General features: G+C 35.4%; 1 protein-coding gene across 5 annotated transcripts in view; it reads left to right on the top strand.

Moving 5' to 3' along the window:
* Positions 1–14,160, top strand: part of LOC101889441 (limbic system-associated membrane protein) — a 324,341-nt gene that overhangs the window by 272,311 nt on the left and 37,870 nt on the right. The gene's annotated exons all lie outside the window — the stretch shown is intronic.

A 14,160-nucleotide genomic window follows, 5' to 3' on the forward strand; every position in this document is an offset into this window, starting at 1 on the left:
TTACAATATGTGGATTTACGGTTGGTTTGAAGTTACCCCTAATACGTATACCTCCATTCTTCTTCGTCACTACATGTGTAGTATATGCCCATTCTGAATACCCTACGCTTTCCTAAAATCCCGCCGCAATCTTAGCATCTATTTCTTTGGCATACGCATCCCGTAACGCGAATGCGATTTCTCGGGGTCTTGCAAATTTTGACGTAGCATCTTGATTTAATTGCACTTTAATAGGAGGACCTTTGAACTTACCCGCTGCATCACTGAATATATCTTTATATGGGGTTTTTACTGCTATAGATGTTATCTTCTCTCCTGCCGCTGATGACAATTTCATCCTCGTTGATGCTTCTATTGGGTCTTGGAACAATTTGGCAAAATTTATTTCTCGAGCAAAATGTGCGATCCACTCACTCACTCACATAATGTGTCACAATCGCCATCAACTACGTATAAGTTAAGCCTACGACTGGTTCTGCCCACATTCACCACGGTAGGTCCTATGCGCGTAATCTTGTGCCCCGTATAACTTGAAAATCGCCGGATCGCTTTCTGTAACACTGGTAACTGCTTTATGTTCTTTAAATTCTGCAAGCTAATAATACTGCAAGGAGCACCCGTATCCAGTTCCAATATCCAATTTTTGGCCATCTATCTTCATTGTGACCATTTTCCGATCGAATGGGCCTTTTGTTCTGACTGTTGCAATCAGAGACGTATGTGCCTCCTCATCCTCATCTGACAACAGCGACTCCTCTATCTGCTTTGTTTTTGACTTGCACACTTTACTTATGTGGCCTACCTTGCTGCATGAAAAACACTTTGCGTTTTTGAATTTACAATCCTTCCGTACGTGTCGACCACCACAACCATAACATCTCACCTCCGTAGTTTTATGCGACTTCTGCTTCACACCATTTTTCGTCTTGACTGGAATAAATCCCAATTTGCATGTCGGTTCTGTAGTAATATTCTCACCTGTATTTACTACACCCGTTGATACTTGAGTTAACTCCTTTGCCGTGGCACACTCATATGCCACTGCGAAACTTTTTGGTTGCTTAGTAACAATCTCGTCACAAATGTTGCAGAATTCCACTCCAAATATCATCTGCTCAGTCAGCATCCTATCCAGGAATGCCCCATAGTCACACGAAGCCGCAGGTTGCTTCAAGCGCAGTGAAAAATTTGCCAACGATTCCCCTACATCTTTGCGTATCTGTCGAAATCTGAAACTTTCCGCATAAATATTTCTCCTCCCTTCGAAATGATTTATTAATTTGATTTCTTCATATTTCATTTCTTCTGGCCTCTTAGGACTAATTAGAAATTTGAGCACCCATATGTACGCGCGCATAATTATGATAATCCTCTTGAGCAATCGTGCTCAATTTCAACGCCCAATCGAATCTGTCAAAATAGTCTTAAACCGTTGAGCCATCTGTGCTTTTGTATTCGCTTATTGCAAACCGGGCGGTCTTGTTGTATTTATGTCTTCTGACGTTACAGACTGCGGCCGCGAAGGAAGCAAACAACTGCACCCAACTGCTCCTGGTTCATCGTGCCTGTCCACTTCTGACACAAATATTGTATACTCAAAGTCTGAAGTCTAATTCAGTTTATTTCATTAAGAAAGATTGTGATGTACAAGTTACCACAGTAAAATATAAATTAATAACTAAAGAATATGGAATTAGAAATGTTAGTGAAAGTAGGGTTGCCATCTGGCAGATAAAATAAAAGTAATGTCAATATCGAGTTTACATATACAACACCATGCGAAATGGTGGCTTCAGTGTACATTCCACGTTCCGAACTCAGCTAAGCTTTTTTGTGTCTAATATCGATAGGATAGAGGTAGTAGTAGTGGTGAACCATTACTTTTATCCTGAATATACAAGCCCAGCTGGGAAACCTAGTAACACGTTATCTAAGGACTAGAGACCGAAAGGAAAGGTTTGAAAGTTATTTACCTTTTGGGAAGATATATGGATATACGGCAACAGTCCAAAGTTTGTTATAATATTTAAGATTGCTTGGGTTTGTAATTACCCCAAGAATACCGGCCAATGATATAGGATATAAGATTATTTTAAAAATCTTGACCATTTGTGGGAAACGTACCAATCTAATACAAAATGAATCAGAAAATCTCGTCTCGTTCAAGTAGGTGCATAGTACAAGGATCTTTTTTTAAACATTTTTACTATTTTTGGAAGTAGATTCTGGAAGAGATGAGTCAATATTGTCCATCTACGAAAAAACTCAAATAAAATTCTTATTTTTTTTATTATGAACTTGGGTTCTTTTTTTAAGACATCACTACAACACACTTTCCTAATAACGAAAAATAGTTATGGTAACTGAGGAAATTTTGACTGATGATAACAATCACCCACTTAATGCAAACCAAATTGCCAATTTCCAATATATTGCTCAGCCCTTCACAAGAGTTGCTTAAGAATAAAATTTCAGCCATTATCAAAAACACAAATAATTGAACAGCATTTGTTAGCCAACTGTTCAAAGGATCTCCATGTTTCTTCATATTTGATCATGAGCTTTTGTATTAATACAATTAAATTCTAAATGTGACAGTCATCTTCAAACGCATCGGTATCCGGATGTTTGTTGTTGTGCTGATCCTTACATTGTTCAGTTTTATTTACTGTAGCATTCCATTTCTTGACGCGATAAGCTTCCAAAACAGCATCACACGTATTGTAGCAATATGTACTATAAAATTCAGCCCCATAACAACTTCTTTCATTAATAGGTTCGGTTTCATTTAAGGAGCAAATCTAAATAATGTTCAGAAATATGGTCCCCTGATTTTTTAAACGTTTCTATTGTTTATTTGATAAAAGCAGTTTTTTTTTCTTTTTGTTCAACTATTTTCAAATTGATATAAATAATTTTACCAAAAACGAAAAAGTATTGACATCTATTGTTGTTGCCAGGCGAATTAAAATTAGGTTGACAGAAAATGAAGGTATCAGCTAGTCTTACTTGTCGACCTTATAATTGGGCCATAATAGAATGCTTTGACTTCAAAATATAAGTTTTAAATTTAAAACATAAAGTAATTCAAATTCAGTTCAATAAAATGTGGGTTGGCTTTTGATACTTTTTTTTGATACCTTCTAAGATAAATTGGTGACCCCCGCCGCTGAATTTTCTTCAAGAAATGTTAACAATGCCAAATCAATACAAGATAGTTGATGCTGCACCTCAACAGAATGCAATTCAACCTGTGTCAATGACACATTTAAAATAATTCCTCGATTTTGGAAATAAAATTCATCGCATTGGTTTGTTCAGGTAGAAGCGCAATCTGCTTTGAATGGAATAGATTCCGAGCAAATGAAATACATTATAATTATATCGAAATGGGATACCGTATTCCCGACGCATGCAAGTGATATCGTCTTGAATCCTCACCAAATCTTTAAACCACCTTGAAAAATGTTGGTTGGAACATTTTTCCGTGTACGAGGAGAAACGTATAAATGCACGAAGCAACTCAACGACTTCGGGTATATGTTATTATCACCGTCGTTTTAGGCAGAGAGTTAGGAAGTGCCTAAACCAGGCATCTTCCACAGCAATCAAACATTAGAAAATCAATCGGTCACTAGAGGCGAGATGCGATCGGTCTAGCCAAAAAAAATCGCATATTTGTTCATGATAAAATGATAGGAAAGTATTTTCTAATCGACACAGACATTTCCGTTATACCCGTGGATCATATGAAACCCCACAGTCGTCCCAAAAATACACTCTTTTTGCTGCAAATGGTATATCAATCAAAACCTATGGAATACAAATACAAACTCTAGCACTTGGTTTTCGAAGACCATTTCCATGTAAATTTGTGTATGATGGTGTGTCTCATACTATCACCGGAGCTGATTTTTTTAAAGCATTATGGTTTACTGGTTGATATGAAGCGCTGCATATCCGTAGATCCAAAAACTGCCATCAACATTAACATTAAGGAGGAAAATTGTTAATATCATAATTTACTAACTCAATTTCCAGGCATTACGAGCATATCAGGAAAAAAAAACAAAAGGTTCCTTTTGATAATTTAGCCATATCGAAACAAGAATTTCATTACACGCTAGATCAAGGAGATTACTGTTCTTCGAAAAGCTGCTGGTCCAGTTTTCTATACATGGCACCAACAAAGGATGTCGAAAGTAATTTTTTGATTGGATTGTGCTGAATTGTTTCGGAAGGACTATCTTAAATATTTAAATTCTTAGTGGAAAACTTTGAAAACGCGAAATTTTGGAAATATCACATAATTTTATTTTTGTCGATGTAAAGTTAGTGAATTCGTTATGAAACTTGGCAAATTTCGGATGACTATGACATTTACGATAAATGAAGGTTTGAATTTTAAATGAAGAAGTTAACTAGAGAAATTGTTGATGATTCTGTGCTGGATTTTTATTGAGTAGTTGTGATTTTCTTCTTGCTGTAATTGAACACCATATTCGCATATCGCATATGTCGTTACGATCATTGAAACTTAAAGTTATCGTTTCATTATCACCAGCATTGTAACGCATTGAAGTTTCAAAGAGAAACCCGCGACTTATATTCACCTTGAAATGGAGGGTATACCACTTTTGCCATTCCGTTTGTAACATCCCTAAATATTCGTCGTAGACCCCATCAAGTATGTATATATTCATAATCAGCATATAAAAAAATGGCGAGAAAATGTGGGTAATATCATCGAAATACCGGAAGTACCTTCATATTGGGACTGTACGAAAATGTGAACAGATATCGAGCATGTTGCACTAGATTTTTAGAATTAAATAATTATTGGTAGTGCTAGTAAAATTTTAATACTACTAAATGGTAAGTGGTAGTGGAGAATGAAATTGCGCCACTACTAACCGTTTGGTTGTATTTAAAAAATGCACTGCTACTAAATTTTAGTACAACTAAAAAACGCCATGTATATAAGTATTATCAGTTATCATGAAGTTAACTGAAGTGAGAAGCAAAAAGTGAGTTTAATGATTAAATTAGTGATTTTTTTTTGGATTTTCATTACCACTAGCATTTTAGCGGTAGTGAAAAAATGTTACTACCACTAATTGAGTGCTGGAAGTGAAATTGTTAGTGTACTAAAAATATAGTGCTAATTTTTACTCAGATATTCAAATGTTTAAGAATAAAAATATTTCTGCCAGAACAATATCAGTATAACATTCCTAAGTGTTTGTAACTTTTGTCGAAATTCTGTGTGTCCGGGTATTTTTGACCCCCAGGGTCTCAGATAGAATATTTCTGTAAGGAAAATACAAGTATCATTGGAAAGTTTATGAAAAGTATATACTAGCCAAATATTCCACAGTTTATGATCGCCAAATTGAGCGACTTTTGTCGGAATGAAGAGTACATCTTACTCAAATATTTGAAAGTTAATGATAGCCAAATTAGGCAACTTTTCTCGGAATCTATGTATTGGTATAACTTAGACACCCTCTGTCAGGACAAAATTAGCATAACTGAAAACCTTATGAAGAGCTCTTTCTACCCAAATATTTAAAAGTTTATGATAATGGCGACTTTAAGAATCGATTTAGAAATCACCTGTGATCTAGCTAGCATATTTCTGTCATGTCAACACTAGTTTCACTGGAAAGTTTATAAAGATTACTTTCTACCCAAATATTCAAAAGTTCAAAAAATCATCAAAATCAGCGACTAGGATATTTCTCTTAGGACAATATTGTTAACACTGGAAAGTTTATAAAAAGTACTCCCTTCTCATATATTCCAAAGCTCAAGAATCGATTTAAAAGTGGCCAAATTCAGTGACTTTTTTCGGTCTTGCTAAGATATCTCTGCTAAGACAATACTACCCAAATATTTAAAAATCAATGTGTCGGGATAACTTTGACTTTTTTACTTCGAAGAGTTTGTAAAAGGGAGACAATTGGGTAACCTTGATTTACAAATTACGAAATCGCGTTTCCGACCTCAGCTAGGATATTTCTCCCAGCACAAATGCTATAAAGAGTTCTTCCTACTCAAATATGTAAAAGTCTATGCTTCGATTTAAAAATCCCGAAAATCACAGACATTTCTTGCAATTCTATTGGTCATGTAAAAGTGCCATTGCGTGCACCTGAATATTTCTGCCTGGCCAAGAAAATAAACGCTTCAAAGCCTATAAAGAGTACATGCTATTCAAATATTTAAAATTTTAAGATTCTATTTAAAACCGTAATATTCGGCGACTATTTTTGGATTTCTATAAGTCAGGGTAACTTGTCTCCCTGTGCCCAAGCTAGGACGTTTCTTCTAGAACAATATTAGTATCACTCGGTAGTTAATGAAGATTATAACTTTAACTCCCTGTGCCCCAACTAGGATATTTCTACCATGACAATATTGTATTACTGAAAACTTTATAAGGAGTAAATCCTACGCAAATATTAAAAACTTAAAGACTCAATTAAAAGTTACCAATTCGGTAATTGCTGTCGGAATTCTATTTGTACGGATAATTTTGATCACCCGTGCCCCAGCTGGGATATTTCTTCCAGGACAATATAAGAATCACTGGAGTTCTTAGAAAGAGTAATTTTTCAACAAATATTACAAAGTTAAAGATTCGTGCAGATTCGTAAATTCGGCAACTCTTATCACAATACTATGTATCAGGATAATTTTGATCTCCTGTGCCCCAGCTAGGATATTTCTGCCAAGGCAATACTAGTATCACTTACGGCGGCAGAAATGTCCTAAAGCTTATGAAGAATTCTTCGTTCGTTCTACATATTGTAATAGAATACACCATGCGTTTCTCTCATTTTAATATCCATATGGGTCTTATGTAATAATTTTTGGATTGAATATTTCCAGTCTAGTAAGTTGCATTCCTTATTCAATATCTTCTATATATTCCGTGAATTGTTATAAGTTCAACATTAGCAACTTTATTTTGTGTTCTTATTGTTATTTTTTTTCGATCGTTCCCAACGCCTCACTTTCCCGCCCCTGCCGGCCAACTCCCCATAACGTAGGGAGCACGTACACCCCATAGTCCGGATTATAGGGGGTTAGTACACTTGGGAAACCCGCTACATTAGAGCATCAGCCGATTTGACAATTAAAAAGAATTAAAGTATCTAAACTAACCTAAAGTAAAACTAAACAACACAAATTCTAAATCACAGAAACTAAATCTGGCAACTATTTTACAAACTAAGAATGTAGGATAGAGTTTTTTATGGCATGCAAGGGTTCACACAAAGAAATCGTGCTATATAATTTATTATAATCAGCACATAAACTTCGGAGAGGATTATTTTATTCATAGTTCGATTTTGCTAATGTTAGTTTAAGTGGTATGTAATAACATGTATTTCGCAAGGGAACATTGAATTTAATTTCACTAGTTAAAAACTCAGAATCAATTTGGCCACGCAAAAGTTGATGATAAAAATACATCTAAGCATTAATCGCCTTTTCTCTAGTGTAGGAAGATCGATAAGTTTAAGCCGATTCTCATAAGGTAAGAGAAGTTCATTTGAATTCCATCCTAAACCTCTCAGAGCAAACAAAAGAAATTGAAACTGTACAGACTCTATATTTTTTTAATATATTTTATAGAAAAAACTCTAAAGTACGCTGCCATATTCTAAAGTAGGTCGAACAAGGCTGATAAATAAGCGTTTGGTCACATAAGGATCGTCGAATTCCTTTGACCAACGTCTAATAAATCCTAGTAAAGACTTTGCTTTATTAACACAAGAAAACGTAATTTATTGTCTAATATGACACCAAGAACAAGAATCGAGTCAACATTATCCAATTTGTAAGAACCTATGAAATAGTTGTAGTTCATATGCTGAGATCTATACAACGACAATTGTTTACATTTTTTAAATTTAATGACATTCTATTGACACTACACCAATTTGCAAGAGAATACAAGTCCTGTTGCAGATTAAGCGATTCGTCTATGACAGAAAATGGTCTGTGCAGGTACAGGTCTTCGTATAGGTCATATATATCAGTACCTCCCGATATTCGGTATTTTGACGATTTTAGGTACAATACTCACCGAAATTGTTTGAGATGTCGTATTTGAAATTCGTAATATATGTTACAGACTGCGACAAAAAATTGTCTATGCAGGTCCACGTCTTCGCATAGCTCCGATATAACGGTGCCACCCTATATACGGTATTTTGATGATTTTAGCTACATTGTTCACCGTTATGTAGGCATAACGGCTATATTCGGTATATTTCAGATTTTAACAGATTTTATTTTTTTTAATTCCACATGGTGGAGGGTATTCAAAGTTCGGCCCGGCCGAACTTACTGTTTTTGACCAGTTATTATTCTGCTTTTTCTTTTTAAACTTTGCTATGTAGTGTACAATTTTCCAACCTCTATTATTTTCTTCAAAATGCTTGCTATCTACATTTTTTATATTATTTGTTTTCTTTAGTGGTTCTGTAATTTTAGACTTTACTAACGGCGCTTACGTTTTTTATTCAACTTATTCATTTTACTAATCTTGTTTTCTTGTGTGTTGTATTCAGGAGTTGCAGCATACATAAAAATATCTGCTGGTGTATTACCTGTTATATTGTGCTTGTAAATATAAAGTATTGTTTCAAATTTGGTCATTTGCAATTATCCTGGATTTTTCATTTATGGTTTTGTGAAAACTTTTTATGTCCGAAAAACCATTTTTGCTAGTTGTGAATTATCTTTTTACATTTTCTTAACTCAACCATAATTGTAACAGAAAAGAGGAATCTTTATCTGTTTTTATCTCGATGTTTTGTATAAGTTTTTCATAATGTTTTGTATTAGTTGTTCTTTAAAAATTATTATTGATCTGTGATACTTGGATGTAAAAGGTTAATTTGGCCTTTTATGATTATGGTTAATCTGGCTCTAAATGATCTCATTGTTTTGTGTTAAGATTAGGGTTATTAATTTTTTGAATGCATTTTTAAATATTATGAAGTAAGAATCAATTTTGAAATATATTAGGCTGTTTTTGTGCAAATATACTCTTTTATTAATTTCCTTGCATGCGCTTCAGTTAATTTCTTATAAAAAAAATTAAATTTTGACTTATGGAAATACTGTGAAGATTCGACTTTGTCTTCATTTCCTCTTATAAATTATATTTGTCTAATAAAATAGTATGTTGGTCGTTCTGTTATTTCTGTTAAGTTTTCGTTGCTTTCTGGTGCGCTGTGTGCAATAGTTATTGTGACTATCAGACGTTATTAATATTCATAACCTCTCGAGGCAGCCTTATACTTTTCCTCTTGAGTATCTATTATTATTTTGTCTTTTTTTGTTTCTGTGTCATAAGTTTTACCACTTTAGCAAAATTTGATAAAAATTTGGGGTAGTAACCACAAAGACCTAAAAAAGATTTTATTTCCTTTGGATCTATCGTAATGAAGTGTCCTAGGAATTCCGTTTCCTTCTTCATAAACTCGCACTTATCTAACTAAAGTTTAAAATTGTGCCGTCTGCTGTTTTCTTTTGGGTATAGTTTCAAAAAATAATCAATTCGCTTGATAAAAGTACTTAGGTCCATGATGGTCCCATGGAAAGGAGCTACTTGGTGAATTTGCAACAAGGTCTCGACATTCTGATAATTTCATCCGCGAGGTTGCAGTCATTTTGAAAGGATTCTTGTTCTGATTTTCACAGGGTTGCTGGTGGTACCCTTTTGGTAAGTTGGTCAGTGGGTGATTTCTTTTTGGTCTTCACAAAGTTAACACCTTGTAAATTAGCGGCCACTACATGAGTTCTTGCATTGAGCACAGATGTTATATTTTTAGCACGGGCCAACTGTTTTCTCGAGAAAAAAATGTTTCAGGGATATGCAACTGTTAGTGTCACTCAGCTAACTTTCTTCGGCGACACGAAACCCGATCCACACGGAAGACGTTGGGTACCGCACAGCGAAACGGGGCTTTTAGTTGTCCAATCGGGACCGAAAATAAAATTCACAGGCCTCGTAGGAGCAGTAAAAAGTTCTAATTATTGTTTATTTAATTTGTTCACACAATGTCTCTTTTTTAACAAAACAACCACTTCTTTTATTTCGATACAAAACAAAAATACGACCGTCTCTTACGGCGATCAACAAACTCTGTTGCTTCAAAAAGGAGAAAAGGTGAACTAAAGGAAAAGGGCGAGAACTGATATCAATCGTCAGTGATGGCACATCAAATTGTGCAAGTGCGCTGAGATGAGTTTAGACCCTTTATACACGGGACTAACTTATGCTAATAATTGTTTCTTTGCGTACGTGAACATGCCGCCTCCTTTGAACGACTAGTTTAAGAATAATAGTAAATAATAATATAAAAATAAAAGTCACAGAATTCAAAACGCCCACCCTGGCAGTAGAGGCAGAAAAAATAATCCATTTACTTATGATTACAACAAATTCTAATTATACCAGCTTACTATGATTTAGTTAAATAGTATTTTGCTCAAAAATGTTCTCACCAACTCTGTGTTTCTCACATCGGTTTCCAAGGCACCAAAATACGCATTACGAAAAAAGAAATTCTGCATGTAAGGGAGTCAGCTCTGCTCTTGAGGTAAGCCCTGGTAGATTTTTTGAGACATCTTTTCCCAATATTATTGAGCAGCCCCATGGAAGGTAGAAAGGAGTGTCAGCTACATCTTCGACATCGTATTTGGTCCACACTTCCCCTGGAATGCAATGGTTTTTTGTGTTTCTAGGCGTCAATCATGGTTTGTCTTCAGCTTTATTGTAGTCAGGAATATCGTAGCCTGTTGTAAAAGGCAGCCTTTGATCAGTAAGATTCGGACGATGTGTTTCTCGTCATCAACTCCAGGATGACGTACCAGAGCTTGGGCTGTCACCTGAAGCGTCATTGAGCTCGTTTAAAAGGTACGATGCCTACGCCAACAGACACGAGACACTTCAGGGCTACGACAATCTTCCAAGCTGTGTGATAGCCCCAGGCAGTTAACACATGCCATATTCTGACTCACATACCTCATTTTTCCCGTGGGTGGAGAACCAAAAAGCGACTGCACAGTCTTAGTGAGTGTCGGGCTTCGCAAAGGAGACAGCGATATTCCTCATGTAATGGAACATTTTCTGAGAGAGATATAAAAGTTAATTAGTTTCAATGTAAAAACATAGTTGATTGTTAGGGAGTGAAGGATTGGGGTAGGACAATTTTTTGTAGTTACTGCGAGCTAGTCAGTAAAAACAATTTTTGTACGTTGCGTTTTATCAAGCCTGTTGTCATCTTTAAGTCAACTCCCTAACATGCCCATCTGAGCCAGGATACACCTTTGCTACACGAACCAAACGCCATTCATTTGGACTTCCCATCTCCTGTGACAGTACAACTAAGTCATTTAGTTTTATATTTCCAGATTTAGATTTAGATTTCCATCGACGGCGCAACTCCTGCTGAATGACTTTTAAATTACGCCATCGGTTTAGCAAAGATGTTTTGGTAGTCATTTCTTCTGGAGCCAATCAGAAAATGGCAAGGCATAATAGTTGTTAGATCGTCATTATTTTCCAGTTGTGGGGTCAATGGGCTGCCATTACTTGTCTTTCCGGAATACTAATAGATGAGGGTCAGAATGTATCTTCTTTTTGGAGCCAACTTGGTCCAAACCACCAGTTCTGAAGGAGTCACACCCGGGTTAATAGGTCTGCGGGGTTGTCATGTGTTGCAACATGGTTCCAATTATTTACTACTTTCTCTTGAATTTTCGCAACCCTATTTTCAACAAAGGTTGTCCACGTCTGTAATGGTTTATTAAGCCACGCTAAGACCATTGTTGAGTCCGACCAAAGGCGTAAACTGTTTTTAATACGCAGCTGCGATAGAACAGCGTGAACCAAATTAGCCATAGGTACAATTTTCTACGGAACAAAGTTTTTTATTGTTTACATAAATTGCAGTGAACAAATCACGAAAGCTGGGCTAATTTAAATAATCTCCATGAAGTACCTCTGTATCACTATTGGGACCGAAATTGAGGATCCGAATTTTTGAGTTGGTTTTAAACTTGATGTTTTCATTGTTTCTTTGGCGTCACCAATAAGAGTAAGACATCGCATATGGCTTTTATGAATTTCACTTTGTTTGGTATTTTACCGTAATTTTGTCCTTTTTCTGATAGTCTAAATCAGAAATACATTTTTGTACGAAGCTTTTCAATTCCCCCATAAGCTTTTAACTTCCTGCTTTTCTGCGTCTATGGCATATTGTTGTATTCTTTCTAATTGGTCTTCTTTAGTTGCTGTTCGTATGAAATTATTTCTTCACACTGAATTAAAAAATCTTCCATTACACCCATGACGCTTCGAGTTAGTTAGGCATTTATGAAAGTTTAAATAAAAATATATATTGCAAATCTGTTCCGGCGGTAGGGACAGTTTAGACGTAGTTAATTTAATGTGTTTTAATTCAAGAAAAAGCTATTTTTCCATAATTTTATTTAAAAAAAAATGGGAAATAATATTCCACTTCGAATCAGTCTTTATATTTGGTAATTTCAGGAAAATGTTTACGTTTTTTCAAATTTTATGTTCAACAAGGGACAGATCTAAAAACCCCAGGTATATTCGACGCAGAGACGAAATATATTTTGAGGCAATTCGATGATGTGGCTTAATCTTCTCTAAACAGGAATATTCCAAATATATTTAAAACAGAAATTAATTTATTGCTATTTTTTGTAAGAATTCTATAAAAAATTATTTAATTATGCCTTTTTGAAACACTGCGGCAGATTTACAGAAACTATTTTGATGTTCTCCAATGGAAATTTACAACAGTAAGCTCACTCTGAAATGAGTGACATACATACGTATGTTCATTCTATGTATGTTCTGCCGTTTAGGTGCAGAAATTTAATATTTATTTTTAAAACGTATACAATATTACCTATTTTTTCAAATGCATCTCTTCGTACCACTGTATTGAAATTCCTGTTTTTATACCCTCCACCATACTATGGAGGTCGTTCTAGCCCTGCCCGTATGTCTGTCTGTCCGCCTGTCTGTTGTAATCACGCTATCTTTCGAACGAATTGAGATAGAAATCTAAAATTTTGCACACGTGTTTATTTTTCCAGTAGGTTAAGTTCGTAAATGGGCCATATAGGTCCATGTTTTCATATAGCCCCCATATAACGATACCTATCGATATTTTGATGATGTTAGCGATATTATTCACCGGAATCGTTTCAACTTTGGTATTTGAAGTTCGAAATGGATACTACAGCCTATGACAGAAATTTATCTGTGCAGTTCCACGTCTTCGTATAGCCTCCATATAACGGTACCTTCTGATATTCGGTATTTTGATGATTTTAGCGACATTATTCACCGGAATTGTTTCAAATTTGGTATTTAAGATTCGTAATTGATATTACAGCCTATAACAGAAAATTGTCTGTGCAGATCCATGTCTTCGTATAGCCCCCATATAACGGTACCTTACAAAATTTGGTATTTTGATGATTTTATTGTCATTATTCACAGGAATTGTTTCAAATTACGTATTTAGAGTTCGTAATGGGAATTACAGTTCGTGACAGAAAATTGCTTATGCAGGTCCAGGTCTTCGTATAGGCCCCATATATCAGTTCCTCTCTATATTCGGTATTTTGACGAGTTTAGGTACAATACCCACCGAAATTGTTTGAGATGTCGTATTTGAAGTTCGTAATGGATGCTACAGCCTATAACAGAATATTGTCTATGCTGGTAAAGGTCTTCGCACAGCTACGATATTACGGTACCTCCCTCTATACGATATTTTGTTGATTTTAGCTACAATGTCCGCCGTTTATTTCAAGTTTCGAATTTGAATATGGTAATGGCTTATGACAAACAATGCCTATGTAGGTCCACGTCGTATAGACCCCAATTGAACGGCCATATTCGGTATTTTTAAAATCTTAACAGAATTTTTTAAGGATTTTATTTTTTTTAAATTCCCAAATTTGTTACATCTGGTGGAGGGTATTCAAAGTTCGGCCCGGCCGAACTTACTGCTTTTTAACTTGTCAGATCTGAAACAGCCCTGCTCGTGGCCATTTTACTGTGCCATTTAAGGTTGAATGTGCCGCACC

Source organism: Musca domestica, unplaced genomic scaffold (genome assembly GCF_030504385.1).
Source record: "Musca domestica strain aabys unplaced genomic scaffold, Musca_domestica.polishedcontigs.V.1.1 6, whole genome shotgun sequence".
NCBI classification, from domain to species: domain Eukaryota; kingdom Metazoa; phylum Arthropoda; class Insecta; order Diptera; family Muscidae; genus Musca; species Musca domestica.